Here is a 19,944-nt window from a genome sequence, read left to right as displayed (position 1 = left end):
TTTTCTTTGCCACTCCAGTGGCTTGGGAAAGTTTCCAGGCCAGAGATTGAATCTGCACCACAGCAGTAACAACACCAGCTCCTTAACCCATTGAGCCACCAGGGAGCTTCTTTGCCTTCATTTTTAAAGGGTATTTTTACTGAGTATAGCATTCTAAGTTGGCAGGCAGTTACTTTCTACTAGAATTTTGAGGTATTTTGTTATAATTTATCTTTCTTTTTTTATTGAAAGTAGCAATCTAATTACCTTTGAAGGTAATGTGGTTTTTAGAATTCTTTTCTCTTTTAAAATCTATGTCTTTGTCTTCGGCTGTCAGCAGTTGGACAGTGATATGCTTGGATATGATATTCCATGTATTTATCCTGCTCAGGATTTGCAGTGTTTTTTAAAATCTGTAGCTTAATGGGCTTTTTGTTTTTGCACATTTGAGGAAATTTCTAGTTACTATTTATTCAAATTATGCATTTGCTTCATTATCTTCCTCTCCTTCTCCTAGTGATGGCCCCATTGTTAACTTTTCTGTTGGTTGTTTCTCTTGGGTTTTGGGGATGTCTTGTCTTCATATACCTGGTGCTTATAAATCAATTGCCTAGGCACTGTGTATTAAAAATTGTAGGTATAATTAGGTGCTCTGGATGCTATCATCTTTCAGAGAGGACTTGCCTTTGCATTTAACAGGCTAGGAACAAGAGTGATCCCTGATTGCTTCATCCAATCATGTATTGAGATCATTTGCAATTGGGCTTCAGTCTCTATGAAGGATTGCCTATTTTGTTAATTTTTTTTTTTTTTTGGAGTTCTTGTTGTGGTGCAGTGGAAAAGAATCTGACTAGGAACCATGAGCTTGTGGGTTCAATCCCTGGCCTCACTCAGTGGGTTAAGGATCCAGCATTTCCGTGAGCTGTAGTGTAGTTCACAGACATGGCTTGGATCTGGCATTGCTGTGGCTCTGGAGTAGGCCGGCAGTTACAGCTCCGATTGGACCTCTAGCTTGGGAACCTCCATATGCTGTGGGTGCGGCTCACAAAATACAAAAGACAAAAAAAAATTTTTTTTTTGGCTATGGCATGCAGCAGCTTCCAGACCAGGGGTTGAACTCAAGCTGCAGCAGTGATAGCACCAAGTCCTAACCAATAGGCCACCAGGGAACCCTGCCCCCCTTTACTCTTATTCTTAGGGGATACCCTCAAGATTTAGGACTTTGGGAGATTTATCAGGCCCCTCCTCCTTAGAAGGAGCTTAATTCTACTATTTTTCCCTTTAATTTAATAAATTTGTCGAAAAACTATCTTAAGCTTCTTGCCCAATATCTGCTTTGAATTAGCAAACAGCTCTTTTTAATAAATAGTTGCAAATTCCAGAGTTAATGCCTTATCTCTAATCTTATCCCTGCAGTTTTTCACCTCCTTAGTGGCTCTCCATTGCTGTTACAAAAATTAAATATATTTAAGATTTTCTTCCCCCTTTTTTAGTTCTCAAAGGGAATATTGGTTCCTACTCTGCCATTAGCAGAAGTTTTCAATCCATGGACATAACTGTTCCTATTTAAGGAATATAGAATCCAAAAATATATATCTTGGCCATGCCCATGGCATGTGGAAGTTCCTGGGCCAGGGATCTCAAACCTGAGCCACACCAGTGACCCAAGCCGATTGGGTCCTTAACCTACTGCACCAAAAGAGAACTCCCCCGACATATTTTTTTAAATTATACAAACTTTCCAAACTAACCTAAAAATGAAAGTGCTCTGATTTGCAACATCAGTCCCAATTTTTGTTGCTAAGACTTAAGGCATTCACTCTTTTTGCTAAAAGACTTTTTAAACTTTGATGTATATAAGAAAATTACTCTCGTGTTGTCAGATTTTATGGTAGCTGCCAAACTTTAGTAAAAGTAGGAGTTTGACTAAGAGCCTCTCATGCTCAGATTTCCTCTTTAATGGTATGGTTTTTTCCTTTGGATAATTAATAGAACATTAAGTTAATGAAAATTGGTGTTAAGAGCCCAGGGGTTTGTAAGTAAATGATTCTCAACCTGTTTATTCTCAGGTACATTAAAAAAATGCAATTCTACATTACCAAGCAAAAAAAAAAAAAAAAAAAAGAGAGAGAGAGATACTTGACCTTTTGTAAACATACTATTAATCCCTGGGTGAAAGGAAGGCTGTTTTGTGGGCCTTCATATATCTCAAAGGGCACTTGGGAATTGATTGAGGAATGGGTGATGGAAAATTATCAGTGGAATATGAGAGCTTAATCTTAAATACAAATAAGTTCATTTGTATTTATAGTAAAACTTTTTTCAATTTTTTAAAATTTCCCCACCCATTTTACAATATAAGTTTTTCTTTTTTTCCTTTTATCTTTTTCTTTTTTTTTTTTTGTCTTTTGTCTTTTTAGGGCCCCACCCGTGGCATATGGAGGTTCCCAGGTTAGGAGTCGAATTGGAGCTGTTGCTGCCTACACCTACGCCACAGCCACAGCAACGCCAGATCCGAGCCACATCTGCAACCTATACCACAGCTCACAGCAATGCCGGATCCTTAATCCACTGAGCAAGGCCAGGGATGGAACCCACAACCTCATTTTTCCCAGTCAGATTCGTTTCCACTGCACCACAATTGGAACTCCCTGAACAAATGTATTTCTTTTGTCACACCTGTGGCATGACAGGAATCAAACCTGCAACACAGCTGTACTAGAGCCACAGTAGTGACATCTGTAACCTGCTGACCTACGAGGGAACTCCCTAAATGTATTTTAACACACACATGTGCACACACGTAAAACTGTGTAAATGTGACTTTTGTAATACTTTTTATCTCTTGAATTTTGTACTTTCCTCCACTCTTTGCAACTCTAGCCATCAGTGATCTATCAACAGATAAGCAATGCTGAAGAACTCCCCACGTTTTTCTTTTTACTCATAATCACATATAGACACAATAATATGTTATCTGTGCACATATATATGACTATTTCCATTGTCTTAAAATGGGATTGTGTTATACACACATTTTTGCATTTTTTTGCACTCAGTCATACTTTTAACCATCTAAAGAGTCCATGGTTTGGACATGCCATAATTTGTTCAACCACTTTGCCACTGCCTATTCACATTTCCTAGTGATGAAATGTCTGATAACCATCTTGAAGAGGTGGCATAGCACCATGGCTAGTAGACAGACATAATCATGCTCTTACCTACTGGAGCTTTTTTTCTCCCCCCTGTAATATACTTTTTAGGAGACAAGTGGATTGGATTGTGTTTTCTTATTTTAATAGTGGTTGCCAGATTTCTCTGAAATAAGATAGCATTTCATATTTTTAACATTAGTATAAAAATGTACCCTTCCCTCTATTAAAAAATAGATGTTACTTTGACCTTGAGGAGTTTTATGATTTTAGAATGATAACTAAGTTTATTTTAATCTACATATATTTATATGCCTCTTTAAGTATTACTTGGCCCCTTTGGTAATCTCCAAGTTGCTTTTATGAATGATATATTTTTTCTTTTTGGATTGTCTTATCAATTTTCATCAGCTTTTTATATATTAAAGGTAGTAACTACTTTAAAAAAACTATTGCTCGTCTCTCGACTTTGTATATGATATTTTCCATTCATATTTTAATTTTTACATGCTTAAATATGGCCATTTACTCTTTTGCATTTTCTGAACTACTGGTCTTAGTCAAGCCTCACATAAGATTTTTAAGTGTTTGTGGGTTTTTTGGTATGTCTTTTGGGAAAGTGATTCTTTTTTTTCCCTTGGGTATGGATAGCCATTTTCATAGCTGTAGACAATGTTGGTTGACTGAGCAATTCCAGTACTCCTCTCTCACTATTTATCCCATTAGCATCTTTTAAAGCTGGTAGTGGCCAAGTGAACTGACTCAGGCCAGGAGGAGCAAAACACTGGTTGTTCTCAGAAAACTTTGCTTTCTTTAGAAAAGGGGCAGACTTAGCTGCTGTCATTAATTTACTTCTGCCTTGCACATGATGCCTGGGGCAGTGACAGCATTTTCTCAACCATGGAAGAAAAGCCAAGAGAATCAGAGACATGCCCTAATAATATATTTAATCAACACTAGCAGCAAGTTACTTCCAGAATTTTGCTATGTGATAAAAATAGATTTTCTTTGTATAAACCATTCTATTTTAGGTTTCTCTTACATCTGAAAGTATACCTAAATTTATTCAGGAATCAAAATTTATAAAGCAATCCATTTTTTACTATTAAAACATTTTTTTTCTGAATCTATGGCATACAGAAGTTCCAGGGCCAGGGATCAAATGTGAGCCACAGCTGTGGCAATGCTGGGTCCTTAACCCACTGTGTGGGGCCAGGGATAGAATCCTCACCTCCACAGCAACCCGAGCCACTGCATTTGGATCCTTGCACATAGCAGGAACTCCCTAAATAAAGATTTTATAAAACCTCAGTAAACTAGATACTCCACAGAATCCTAAGGTAGACAGCAAAATTCAACAAATGTGTAAAAACAACCACAGATATTGGGTCAATTAAGAGGACCAGAAGGAAATACTACCTAAAGTAAATGACTTCCTAGAAAAACATAATTGATCAAAATTGAAAAAACTGAAAAAGTCCATAATCATAACAAAATCATAACTATCATTACAAAACAACCCTTTAAAATGTACCAGGGAGTTCCCATTGTGGCTCAGCAGTAACAAACCTGACTAGTATCCATGAAGACACAGGTTCAATCCCTGCCCTTGCTCAGTGGGTTAAATGATCCAGCATTGCCATTAGCTGTGATGCCATTGGTCACAGATGTGCTAGGATCCCATGTTGCTCTGGCTATGGCAAAGGCCAGTGGCTACAGCTCTGATTAGACCCCTAGCCTGGGAGCTTACATGTGCTGTGGGTGTGGCCCTAAAAATATTTGGTATCAGGACCATAGGAAAATACTTCTTAGGACACATAAATAATAAACTATAAAAGTGATGTTTGATTTATCAAAATTAAAATTTTTCCTTTGAAAGGCACTGTTAGGAAACATGATGAGACAGAATGAGAGAATATTTGCAGTAGATATCTGACAAAAGATTTGTATTCTGAAAATATAAAGAAATTTACAACCCAATTGTAAAAAGGCAGATATCCCAATACTAAACGGCAGCAAATTCAAATAGAGATCATTCATGAAAGAAGATATGGAATGGCCAATAGGGACAAGAAAGAACTTTCAGCATTAGAAATCAGAGAAATAAAAATTAAAATTACATTATACACTCATTAAACACACACTCATTAAAGTACACACATTAAAAAGACTATACACTATACACTCATTAAAATACTATATACACTATACACTCATTAAAAAGGCTAAAATTAAAATGGTCAACATCATTCTGTGTTGGAAAATGGAAGATGTGGAGCAACTGGAACCGTGGCAAATGAGAATAAATACAAAATGACACAAACATTGTAAAACAGTTTGGCAAATTATAAACAATTAAACATACAACAAACTTAAAACCCAGCCATTCTGAATTTAAGAGAAAAAATCTTATGTCCACATGAAAACTTGTACATTAAAGTTGATAGCTGTTTTATTCATTAAATAGCTTCAAACTGTAAATAACCCACATGTCCATCATCAAGTGACTGGATAATACAAATGTGGTATATTCGTAAATAAGTACTACAATACCTTTCAGCAATATAAAGGAATGGATTACTGATATGTGTAACATGAATTTCAAAATCATTTTGAGCAAAAGAAACCAGACACAAAAGAGTATTATATACTGAATGATTGCATTTATATGAAATTCTAAAAATGTAAACATAGTGAAGTGACAAGGATCAGTGGCTGCTGGGGTCTAGGAGCAGAGGGAGTGATGGCCAGCAAAGGGGTACAAGGAAAAGCTTTTGGGGTTGATGAAAATATTCTGTATTTTTATTACATTTGTGTACACATCTATAAAATGCATTGACTTGAACATAATGGATGTAGTTTATTGTATGTAGATTATATCAATAAAGTTGATTTGAAAAAATAGCATGAAAAGATGGATTTATATATTAATTTAGTTCACATATAAAGACCAGATAATTTTGGAGTTTCCATTGTGGCACAGCAGAAATGAATCTGACTAATATCCGTGAGGATGCAGGTTAGATCCCTGGCCTCACTCAGTGGGTTGGGGATCTGGCATTGCTGTGAGCTGTGGTATAGGTTGCAGATATGGCTTGGATCCCACATTGCTGTGACTGTGGTGTAGGCTGGGAGTTGTAGCTCCAATTTAACCCCTAGCGTGGGAACTTCCATATGCCATGGGTGTGGCCCTAAAAAGAAAAAAAAAAAAAAAAAAAAGGAAAAAGAAAAAAACAGGTAATTTTATTAATTCAAATTCTTTCACAACATAGAGTTAGTGTTTTCTAATGCATTTATTTCTTTTCATTGTTCCATTGCAGTTAAAAAATATGTTATCACTAAAAGACTATCATAGTAAATAGGAAAATAATTATTGACTTGCGTCATATGACTATAGATGCTTTTTAGTAAATAGAACCTTGCAGTATATAAAATGAAAATTATTCATGATTTTAATTCTAAAATTCAAGTGATGGATATCAAGAAATTAGAATAGTTATTTGCTATAAGTTAAAAGAGAAAAATAATATGTTTATGCCAATATTTACTGAAAAGTACTTGATTTTTCAAAATTACTTTTATTAAAGTATAGTTGATTTACAATGTTGTGTTAATTTCTGCTGCACAGCAAAGTGATTCAGCAATACACATGTACATATTCTTTCCCATGTAGGTTATCCCAGAACTTTGAATAAATTTCCCTGTGCTATACAGCAGGTCCCCATTGATCATCCATTCCATATACAAAAATGCACTTACATTCTTAAACCCCCAATTTATCCTTCCCTGCTACAACCCTTCTGCTTTGGTAGTCATAAGTTTGTTTTCAAAATCTGCGAGTCTGTCTCTGTTTTGTAAGTTCATTTGTATCACTTTTTTTTATTTTTGACTGCACCCACACCATGTGGAAGTTACTGAGCCAGGGATCAAACCCAAGCCACAGCAGTGACAGAACTGCTGCTGTGACAATGCCACATCCTTAATCAGCTGAGCCACAAGGGAAATCCTGTATCATGTATTATTTCTTAAAATTCCATATGTAAGTGATATCATTATATTTGTCTTTCTCTGTCTGACTTCACTTAGTATGATAATCTCTAGGTCTGTCCATGTTGCTGCAAATGGCATTATTTTGTTCTTTTTTACAACTGAGTGTATAGGTACTACATCTTTTTTATCTGTTCCTCTGTTGATGGACATTTAGGTTATTTCCGTGTCTTGACTATTATAAATAGTGCTGCAATGAAGGTTGCAGTGCGTGTGTATTTTCAAATTATGGTTTTCTCTGGGTAGATGCCCAGGAGTGGGATTGCTGGAGCCTATGGTAGTTCTATTTTTAGTTTTTCAAGGAAACTCCATACTGTTCTCCATAGTCATTGCACCAAGTTACATTCCCATTAACAGTGTAGGAGGGTTCCCTTTTCTCCATGTCCTCCACACCCTTTCCAGCATTTTTTATTTCATGGCATGTAGAAATTCTGGAGTCAGAGATCAAACACAGGCCATGGAAGGAACCCAAGCCACAGCAGTGATAACGCTGGATCCTTAACTTTTAGTTTGTTGAACTGATGCCAGAAAGAAAACTGAAGTCTCTGTTTTCAAGGATTAGGGATAATAAAAACAGTGGAACCTACCTGCACTTTCTCTCTAAACTTACTTTCAGGTTGAAGAGGAGGAGATGAAGTGGTCAGGCAAACTGGACATATTTTCATTTACTATAATCTCTCTTTTCTAGTGTATATTCACTCACAGAGATAACAAAAAGTCTTGCTTTCAAACCAAGAAACATGAGTGGGAAACCGGTTTTCTGTTTGCAGAACCACTTTGTGGCTTTCATCTACCTGTACTTTAATTAAATCTGAACAAATCTTTTCTATTTCATAAATGGAGGGGGTCAGGTCTGAGATTTTGGAGCGTTTTAGGCAACCAGCGTATTCCTAAAAATCTTAGTCAGATTTGAAATGCTGTATATGAAAGATATACAATACTTCCATCCTACAATATATATTTTATACTTCATGGAGACTTTGAGCTCATATAGTGAATACTACTAGCTAAAATCATTCATACAAAATAAAGCTGATAATGATTTAAATCAGAAATATACAAATTGTTAAAATTTTATCATTGTGATTTTGCATTTTATCATTGTACATGGTAAATTTTATCACTGAATGGACACTGATGGAAGAAAAAATAAATTTAAAAACATTTTGATTGGTACAGCAAAAATATCAAAAAATGAAAAGACATTTTACTAAATGGGAAAAAATTATAAGCCATATATTTGATATCAGGTTAATATCCAAAATATACTAACAATGCATACAAGTTAATAGCAAAAATAAAATAAAAACAAATAATACAATTTAAAAATGGGCAAAGGACCTGAGTATATCCAAAGAATATGTACAAATGGCCATTGGGTACAAGAAAAAGTACACATCATTAGTAATCAGCTGCCATAGTGGCTAACTTTATTATTTTTTTAATTTTAATTTTTTGCTTTATTTAGGGCTGCACAAGCGGCATATGGAGGTTCCCAGGCTAGGGGTCTAATCAGAGCTATAGCTGCCAGACTATGCCACAGCCACAGCAATGCAGGATCCTAGCCATGTCTGCAACATACACCACAGCTCACATCTGGCAATGCCAGATCCTAACCCACTGAGTGAGGCCAGGGATCTAATCCACAACCTCATGGTTCCTAGTTGAATTCATTTCTGCTGCACCACAATGGGAACTCCAGTAGTGGCTAACTTTAAAGACAGTAACTGGAGTTCCCTGGTGGTATAGCAGTTAAGGATTTGACATTGTCACTGCTGTGGCTCAGGTTTGATCCTTGGCCTGGGAAATTCTGCATGCTGCAGGTGCAGCCAAAATAAATAAACAAATAAATAAAATCAGTAATAACAAGTATTCTGAAGAAAGGTTGCCAAGAAAAATTCTATTCCAAAATCTGAAAGCAGCAAATACTGCTTGGAGTGCTGAAATGATAAATTAAAAATATAATTCATAAGTTTTTTTTAAAGAAGCATAGATCATGTTCTCTCTAAATATTTTTTTTGGATATTCAAGATGTATAACATTTCAAATATATTTCCATTATTTTCTTTTCAGATATTTTATAGCTAGTATGAGTGAAGATTACTTTCTTCTACATAAAAATATAGCTGAATAGAGAGGCCCTTGAGCCTCATGTGCTTAATTTCCTTAACTTTGTTTTTTGTCTTTTTATGGCCACACCCACAACATATGGAAGTTCCCAGGCTAGGGGCCTATGACACAGTCATAGCAACACAGAATCTGAGCCTCATCTTCTATGTTCACCACAGCTCATGGCAAAGTTGGATCCTTAACCCACTTAACCCACTTTAGTTCAGGAATCGAACTAAAGTGGGAGATTTAACTAAGGGACATAACCCCCCTTGTCTGAAAAAGCAGCCCCGTGCCTTTTCAGTTCTGCTGGCCTCATACCATCCTTCTTGTAATTTGTTTATTTATTTTAGCTGCACCTGCTACACAACTATGTGCCCTATGTCCAAACCAGCAGCCCTGCTAATGGTGCTCCCAGCATTGCTTATCAGTTTCACTTCTGTAACCTTGCTTACTCAGATTCTCAGGCAGGAACATTGTCTGCTTGGGGAAGAGGGAGGTCCAGGGCTGCTTATATGAGAAAAACAAGACCCAGTATGTTATAAAATTTGCTGAGAACAAAGACCTGGTGCTCAGACTCTGGAGGTGACTCATCTGAGCCCACACCAGTGCTGAACAAACCTTGCTTTTCTGCATCTCTGAGTGCCATTTGTCTCATTCCACTGCCACAGTTTCTGCAGTTTCTGCAACATAACCAGTATCCTTTTGGATACTAGTTGGGTTCATTTACACTGAGCTATGCCAGGAACTAAAATTTCCTTAATTTTTTAGAAGACTTGCTAAATGAGGGAAAAGCAGAGTTTGATTCCCTGTCTAAGTTCCAAGACATGCCAGCTGCATTCCATTGCTTCAGAGAGCTATTGATTTCTTGGAATTTAACTCTGGATCCCAATTCCCAATTGAGGGCAAGTCAAAAGTTTTTCCACTTTCATTTTTTTGCTTCAGCTATCTCTGATTGTCGTGGTTGCATAGTAGTTTACTAAAGAGGATTTTATTCCAAGCAAAACAGCAGTCTTCTGTGTCTTAACAAGTTGACAATCCAGTAGAAAATTTGATGGCAGAAATGGGTGGCTCCTTTCTAAGGGCTTGAAATGGGTACTGTCATTGTGGCATGGCATAGAGGTGTTTTTTTTTTTTTTTTCCCAGATAACCTAGAGCCTGATAACACTTTTGTTCTGCAAGCATGACTTCAAGGAATGAGGCATGTCCCAGGCCAGAGAAAAGAGGCTGAGATACTGAGATTTTGAGTGATTTAGCATCCTGGTCAGAAAGTAGGCCATAGGTATACCTCCAAACAGAAGTTCTGAGCATCCTGCATGGCCTTCAAGGGCCCACAGGGGGCTCAGAAATCTATATCTTAGGTGCTGGGGCACATGATCAACCCGACCAGACTTGGGTGGTCTTTCCTGAGGACGGCAGCTTATTTTCCTTAGGACGATCGAGCTGGCACCCTGGAGACTTTAGGAGGATTGTGACTGGGTGTGTCTGTCAGAGGAAAATGCTGTTTATCCACACTAACTGACATTTAATGAAGGGCTCTGTTGCCATTTCTCTCTGATGTCTTTCTTAACCGCAGCATGGAGTGTACTTATCCCAGGCATTTTATAATCAACTTTCTCAAGTATTCTTTTAACAGAACTTATTTACAACAGGATTCAGTCTTTAAGGGCCTTGGTGGGTCGAAACTTTTTCATGCTGCCGCATTTGTTCAAGTCTCAGGGTTGTCTCGTGGTGGAAATCCCACTGCAGATTTAGAGAGGGCAAATCCTGTTCAATGAATTGAATGAGTTGGGGACACAGGGATGTGCCTGATGTCATACAGAATCCTTGGGCTCAAGGGGGAAAAAATCATAAACACAATTTTATTATATTTTTCCTCATATTACCTCTGAAAATTTATAAAAATGTATATTTTCATTAATGGTATAGAAGATCATTTGCCTCCCCTCAGCCTCAAGTACACTGTATTATTCACCTATTCATTTGTTCAAAAGATCTTTGCTAAACACTGGTTATGTGCAGGCAATAGGGATATAATGTGAAAGTAGGTGAAAAAATATTGAAAAAGTTAAAAGTGTATTAAAATACATTGTTATATATAAGTATATATATTTCGTTTTATTGGAGTATAGATAATTTAAAATGTTGTGTTAGTTTCAGGTGTATAGCAAGGAGATTCAGTTATACATATACATATATCCAATCTTTTCCAGATTCTTTTCCCATATAGACTCTTACACAATATTGAGTAGACTTTCCTGTGCTACACAGTAAATCCCTGTTAGTTATCTATTTTATATATAGCAGTGTATACGTGTTAATCCCAATTTACTAACTTTTCCCTCCCCCCTTGATTCCCCTTTGGTAACCACAGTTTGACTTAGAAATCTGTGAGTCTGTTTCTGTTTTGTCAATAAGTCCTTTTGTGTATTTTAAAATTAGATTCCACATATAATTGATATGATATGATATTGTCCTTGTCTGACTTACTTCACTTAGTATGATATGTTGCTGCAAATGGCATTATTTTGTTCTTTTTTATGGCTGAGGAATATTTCATTGTATATATGTACCTCTTCTTCTTTATCCATTCCGCTGTTGATGGACATTTAGGTTCCCTCCATGTCTTGGCTATGGTAAATGGTGCTGAAGTGAACATTGGGGTGCATGTATATTCTCAAATTATTGTTTTCTCCAGATATATGCTCAGGAATGGGATAGCTGGATCCTATAGTAGTCCTATTTTTAGTTTTTAAAGGAACCTCCATACTGTTCTCCATAGTGGTTTTGCCAACTTATATTCCCATCAGTAGAGTAGGAGGAGTCCCTTTTTTCCACATCCTCTGAAGCATTTGTTGTTTGTAGACTTTTTGATGATGGCCATTCTGACTGGTGTGAGGTGATACCTCATTGTAGTTTTGATTTGCATTTCTCTAACTATTATCAATGTTGAGCATTTTTCATGTACTTTTTGGCCATCTGTATGTCTTCTTTGGAGAAATGTCTATTCAGATCTTCTGACCATTTAAAAAAATTTTTTTAAATGTAAAGCTTCATGAGCTGTTTGTATATTTTGGAGATTAATCTCTTGTTGTTGCTTGTTTGCAAGGATATTTCTCCCATTCTGTGGGTTGTCCTTTCTTTTTTTTTTTAATGGTTCCTATGCTGTGCAAAAAATTTTAAGTTTAGTTAGGTGCCATTTGTTTATTTATGTTTTAATTTCCATTACTCTAGGAGGTGGATCAGGTTTTGTATTTTAAATTTGTCAAAATCAGAATTTATTATACTTTTGTTTTCAAAGGAATAAAAAATTATGTGCAATACTTTAAAATGTATATTTTTTAGCTTATCTCATTTTCAAATCAAAATACTGCCATGCTTGATGTGTTCTTATAGCAGAGTGACAGCCTTAAAAATTTATGAATTTATTGAAAAATCTTTTGAGGATTCCAATGTGTCTAGTATTGTTAAAAATAATAATATTCAGGCCACTACCAAATTTTTATAAAAATATAATAAAAAATATGAATCACTTTTAGAAGATACAAACATAGTGGTTATGTTTAAAATACCATGAATTTGGATGAACATCCAGTAAGAGTCAAAACAGAGAAGACCTTTGCCCTCAGGAACTTTCTCCTAAAAAGTTATAAAATAACAATATAAATAAACATATAATGCAAATTCTTCAATGAAGGAAAATTAGGGATATAATAAAGATCAAAAGCAGGTGATTTATATTTGGTCATGTAGGTAATACTTTATTGAGGAAAAGCTGAAACCTGAAAGATAACTAAGAATCAGCCAGAAGGAAAGTGAGGACGAAGATTTCTAGGCAGCAGAACCATATGCTTAAAAGTCTTAAGGTGGGAGTTCCTGTCGTAGCGCAGTGGTTAACGAATCCGACTAGGAACCATGAGGTTGTGGGTTCGGTCCCTGCCGTTGCTCAGTGGGTTAACGATCCAGCGTTGCCGTGAGCTGGCTTGGATCCCGAGTTGCTGTGGCTCTGGCGTAGGCTGGTGGCTACAGCTCCGATTCAACCCCTAGCCTGGGAACCTCCATATGCCGCGGGAGCGGCCCAAGAAATAGCAACAACAACAGCAACAACAACAAAAAAGACAAAAGACAAAAAAAAAAAATCTTAAGGTGGAAAACAGCTAAAAAGTGAATTTCCAAGTTAGAGTTACAATTATTCTTTACACTACAAAACTATACTTATAAGCCCTTTCATTTTCTCTTTGGTATTTTTTGTATATGGACATTTGTACATTATCATATGATTTATTCACAATATGTTTTAAGTGCGTACCTCAGTAGGTGAGAATTATGATCAGTATTTACCTATGTATATGTACATATACATGTAGGTATGTGTATATATATATGTTTGTGTGTGCATACATATAGCAGTGCCACATGCATATACTGCACACGCTAATTTTTTTTTTGCTATTTTTTTGGGCCGCTTCTGCGGCATATGTAGGTTCCCAGGCTAGGGGTCGAATCGGAGCTGTAGCAGCCGGCCTACGCCAGAGCCACAGCAACGCGAGATCCGAGCCGCGTCTGCAACCTACACCACAGCTCACGGCAACGCCGGATACTTAACCCACTGAGCAAGGGCAGGGACCGAACCCGCAACCTCACGGTTCCTAGTCGGATTCGTTAACCACTGCGCCACCACGGGAACTCCATATGCTAATTTTTATGTTAGAAGGGTTTCATTAAATTTTCTATTCCTTAAAAAAGATGAATGTTACTGACCTGTTTGGAATGTAACTTTGTCAAAAGAGTCTAAGCAGTAGGCTGCTTCATGCTCACATCTCAGTATCTGAGCCTTTTTTTTGTCTTTTGTCTTTTTAGGGCCCCATCTGTGGCATATAGAGGTTCCCAGGCTAGGGGTTGAATTGGAGCTGTTGCTGCCAGCCTATGCCACAGCTACAGCAATGCCAGATCTGAGTTGAGTCTGTGACCTACACCACAGCTCACAGAAACACTGGATCCTTAACCCACTGAGCAAGGCCAGGGATTGAACCCACAACCTCATGGTTCCTAGTCAGATTTGTTTCCACTGCACTATGATGGGAAATCCTGTATCTGAGCCTTGGTGTCCAACTTTTTTTTTTTTTTTTTACTGGGGTTTCATTACAGGATAAACTGATTGACTCACTGGCCATGTGATTCAATCAATGACTATCTAGACTATCCAGAGTCTTCTCCTCCCTAGGGAGTGTCAAGCTGACATGTGGCTTGAAGCAATCCTCCAATCACCTTGTTGGTCTCTCTGGCCTGAATTGTCACCATTCTGAGTCATCTTACTATGCTGGAGCCTACTAAGAGCTCCTTGGTTAGCATAAATTATCAGGGACCAACATCAAAACAAAGACATTTCTATCACTCAAGGAATTCAGAAGTTCCTGTTGTGGTGCAACAGAAATGTATCTGACTAGTATTCATGAGGATGTGGGTTCAACCTCTTGCCTTGCTCAGTGGGTTAAGAATCTGGGCTTGCTGTGAGCTCTGCTGTAGGTCACAGACATGGCTCAGATCTGGCATTGCTGTGGTTGTGGCATAGGCTAGCAGCTACAACTCCAATTCAACCTCTAGCCTGGGAAACTCCTTATGTGATGGGTGTGGACCTAAAGTGACAAAAAAAAATGAAAGAAAGAAATTTAAAGGGTGCAGAGGTTACCTCCCAGGAACCAGGGACTAAGGCCGGTCAAAATTTTATTATTTCCCCCCCCCCCCCCCCGCCACAAGCCCAAATCATCACTGTCTCTTGGAAGGACTCTTGCCATTGTTCCCCAAATGATATTTTTCTTATTCTTTATAGAGAGTAATATAGTAACAAATCTCATATGAGACAAGACTTTAAAATAAAGAATGTTATAAGAGACAAAGAAGGACACTACCTAAAGATAAAGAGATCAGTATAGGAGCATCACATTATATGACAACTTCTAACAGCCATAAAAGGAGAAATCAATAGTAACACAATAATAATACCCCACATCCAGCAATGGAGAGATCATCCAGAAAGAGAAGCAATAAAGAAACACAGGCCAAAAATTACACATTAGATCAGATATATTTAACTGATATTTGTAGAATCTTCCATCCAAAAGCAGAATACACCATCTTCTCAAGTGCACCTGAAACATTCTCTAGGATAGATCACAGCTTGGACCACAATTCAGGCCTCAGTAAATTTAAGAAAGTTGAAATTATATCATGCATTTTTTCTGACACAATGCTATGGAATTAGAAATCAACAACAAGGAAAAAAATGTAAAACACCTAAACATGCGGCGGCTAAACACTATGCCTGTGGATCACTGTGGATCACTGAAGAAATCAACCTGTGGATCACTGAATAAATCACAGAGGAAATTAAAAAATACCTAGAAGCAAAAGACAATGAAGACACAACAGTCCAAAACCTATGGGACACCTTAGCAAAAGCAATTCTAAGAGGGCAGTCTATAGCAATACATTCTCACCTAAGGAAACAAGAACAATCCCAAATAAGCAACCTAAATTTACACCTAAAGCAATAGATAAGGAAGACCAGACAAAGCCCAAATTGGTAGACAGAAAGAAATTATAAAGATCAGAGCGGAAATAAATGAAATAGAGATGAAGAAAACAATAGAAAAGACCAATGAAATTAAAAGCTGTTTTTTTGCAAAGATAAACAAACTTGTTAAACCTTTAGCCAGATTCATCAAGGAAAAAAGGGAATGGTCTCAAATCAATAAAATTATAAAGGAAAAAGGAGAAAGTACAACATACAGCACAGATGTAAAAAGGATCATAAGAGAACACTACAAGCAACTATATATCAATAAAATGGACAACCAAGATGGGATTAAGATGGCAGAATAGAAGGCCTGGAGCTTACCTTCCCTCATAAAAGCAACAAAATTACAAAAAAGTGCTGAACAACCTTGAACTAAATAGACTAAAAGCTGTCAAAAAAAATCCTACTCCAGAGACAAAGAGGAGGCCACATCAAGATGGTAGGAGGGGCAATTATAAGATATAAGCAACCCCATACCTGCTGAGGAGGCAGCCCATAGACTGGAAAGTAATTATATCACAGAGACTCTCATACAGGAGGGAGAGTTCTGAGCCCCAAGTCAAATCCCCACACCTGGGATCTGGCATTGGGAGAAGAATCCCTGGAGCATTTGGCATTGAAGGCCAGTGGGGCTTGTGCACAGGAGCTCCATGGGAATGGGAGAACATAGACCTCATTCTAGAAAGGCACACACAGGCTTTCATGTGCACAGGGTCCCAGGACAAAGCAGAGATTCCAGAGGAATCTGGGTCAGAACTGACTGCAAATTTTTTGTCTTTTTTTTTTTTGCCTTTTCTAGGGCCGCTCCTGTGGCATATGGAGGTACCCAGGCTAGAGATCTAATTGGAGCTGTAGCAGCCAGCCTATTCCACAGCCACAGCAATGCATTATCCGAGCCACATCTGTGACATACACCACAGCTCACGGCAAGCCTGGATCCTTAACCCACTGAGTGAGGCCAGTGATTGAACCCACAGCCTCATGGTTCCAAGGAGGATTCGTTAACCACTGAGCCACAGCAGGAACTCCCATTTCTGATAAAAACCCTTCAGAAAGTGGGCATAGACAGAACCTACCTCACCATCATAAAGGCCATATATGACAAACTCACAGCGAACATCTTTCTCAATGATGAAAAGCTGAAAGAATTCCCACCAAGCTCAGAAACAAGACAAGGATGGCTGCTCTTGCCACTACTCTTCACCAGAGTTTTGGAAGTCATAGCCACAGCAATCAGAGAAGAAGAGATAAAAGGAATCCAAATTGCAAAGGAAGAAGTAAAACTATCACTATTTGCAGATGACATGACACTTTACCTAGAGAATCCTAAAGACTCTACCAGAAACCTGTTAGAGCTCATCCATGAATTCGGCAAAGTCGCAGGATACAAAATTAATACACAGAAATCGACAGCATTTCCATATACTAACAATGAAAGAGCAGAAAGAGAAATTAGGGAGCCAATCCCGTTTACCATCACATCTGAAAGAATAAAATACCTAGGAGTAAACCTACCTAAAGAGACAAAGACCTGTACTCTGAAAACTATAAGACACTGATGGAAGAAATCAAAGATGACACAAAGAGATGGAAAGACATACCATGCTCTTGGATTGGAAGAGTCAATAGCATCAAAATGACTCTACTACCCAAGGCAATCTACAGATTCAATGCAATCCCTATCAAATCACCAAGGTCATTTTTCACAGAACGTGAATAAAATATCTTAAAGGGTGTTTGGAAGCACAAAAGACCCAGAATAGCCAAAGACATCCTGAAAAAGAAAAATGGAGCTGGAGGAATCAGGCTCCCTCACTTCAGACTATATGACAAAGCAACAGTCAACAAAACCGTATGGTACTGGCACAGAGACAGAAATATAGATCAGTGCAACAGGATAGAAAGCCCAAAATCCAACCCATGCACCTACAGCCAACTCATCTATGACAAAGGACACAAGATATACAGTGGAGAAAGGACAGCTTGTTCAATAAGTGGTTCTTGGAAAACTGGACAGCCACATGCAAAAGAATGAAATTAGAACTCCACACACAAAAGTAACCTCAAAATGGATTAAAGACCTAGATATAAGACCAGACACTGTAAAACACTCAGAGGAAAACAAAGGCCAAACACTCTCTGACATATAAACAACCACAACATCTTCGCAGATCCACCTCTTAGAGTATTGACAATAAAAACAAAAATAAACAAATGGGACCTAATCAAACTTCAAAGTTTCTGCACAGCAAAGGAAACCCTAAACAACACAAAAAGACAACCCACAGAGGGGGAGAAAATCTGTGCAAATGAATCGACTGACAAGGGATCCATCTCCAAAATTTATAAACACCTTCTGCAGCTCCACACCAAAAAAACAAACAACCCCATCCAAAAATGGGCAGAGGATCTAAACAGACAGTTCTCCAAGGAAGACATACAGATGGCCAAAAAACACATGCAAAGATGCTCAACATCACTCATTCTTAGAGAAATGCAAATCAAAACCACGATGAGGTAGCACCTTACACCAGCCAGAATGGCCATCGTCCAAAGGTCTACAAACAATAAGTGCTAGTACACTGTTGGTGGGAATGTAAACTGGTGCAACCACTGTGGAAAACAGTATGGAGATTCCTCAGAAAACTCAACACAGAATGACCATTTGATCCAGCAATCCCACTCTTGGGCATCTACCCAGAGAAAACCACTGACACGAAAAGACATATGCACTCCAATGCTCATTGCAGCACTATTTGCAACAGCCAAGACATGGACACAACCTAAATGTCCATTGACAGAGGAGTGGATCCAGAAGATGTGGCACATATACACAGCAGAATATTACTCAGCCATTACAAGGAACGAAATACTGGCATTTGTAGCAACATGGATGGACCTAGAAATTATCATGCTAAGTGAAGTCAGTCAGACAATGAGACACCAACATCAAATGCTTTCACTGACATGTGGAATCTGAAAAAAGGACACAATGAACTTCTTTGCAGAATAGATACTGACTCATAGACTTTGAAAAACTTATGGTTTCCAAAGGAGACAGTTCAGTGTTTGGGGGGATGTGCTGGGGTTGTGGGATGGAAATCCTATAAAATTGGATTGTGATGATCATTGTACAACTATAAATGTAATAAATTCATTGAGTAATAAAAAAAACAAAAACCCCCAAAACCAAAAGATAAACAAATAAAAACAAAAAACCCACAACCCCATAAAAAAAGTCAGAAGATCTAAATAAACATTTCCCCAAAAAAGACTAATGGACAAAAAGCAAATGAAAAAGTGCTCAACCTCACAAATTATTAGAGAAATGCAAATCAACTCTACAATCAGGTATTTCCTCACACCAATCAGAATGGCTGTCATTAAATGTTTAAAAACAACAAATGTTGGAGAAGGTGTGGAGAAGAGGGAACCCTCCTACACTATTGGTGGGAATGTAAAACTGGTGCAAGCACTATGAGTAGCAGTATGAAGTTTCCATTAAAAAAATAAATACAGAACTACCATATGACCCATAAATCCCAATGCTTGGGCATCTATCTGGAGAAAACCTTAATTTGAAGATATAATGCACCCCAATGTTCATGGAGCACTGTTTTTAATAACCAAGCTATGGAAGCAACCTAAATGTCCATTGACAGAGGAATGGATAAAGAAGATGTGGTACATATATACAGTGCTATAAAAAAGAATGAAATACTGCCATTTGCAGCAATAAAGATGGACACAGAGATTATCATGCTAAGTGAAGTAAGTCAGAAAGACATATATATGAAATCACTAATATGTGGAATCTAACAAAACAGAAACAAAGATTTCAAAACCAACTTATGATTACCAAAGGGGAAACACTGGGGGGAAGCAAGGTATAAATTAGGAGTTTGAGATTAATGTATACACACTAGTGTTGAGAATAATATGTATCTCAACATATGTGTTGAGAATAATATCTATATCTCCATCCACTTCGTGATGTATTTAACAGTCTTTTCTGTTTCTGTATTGTCAGACCCCTCCTATTAAATGAACTTGATAAATTCAATTTAGAATCTCTTC

Source organism: Phacochoerus africanus, chromosome 5, assembly GCF_016906955.1.
Source record: "Phacochoerus africanus isolate WHEZ1 chromosome 5, ROS_Pafr_v1, whole genome shotgun sequence".
NCBI classification, from domain to species: domain Eukaryota; kingdom Metazoa; phylum Chordata; class Mammalia; order Artiodactyla; family Suidae; genus Phacochoerus; species Phacochoerus africanus.
Note: the sequence above shows the minus strand (reverse complement) of the source record.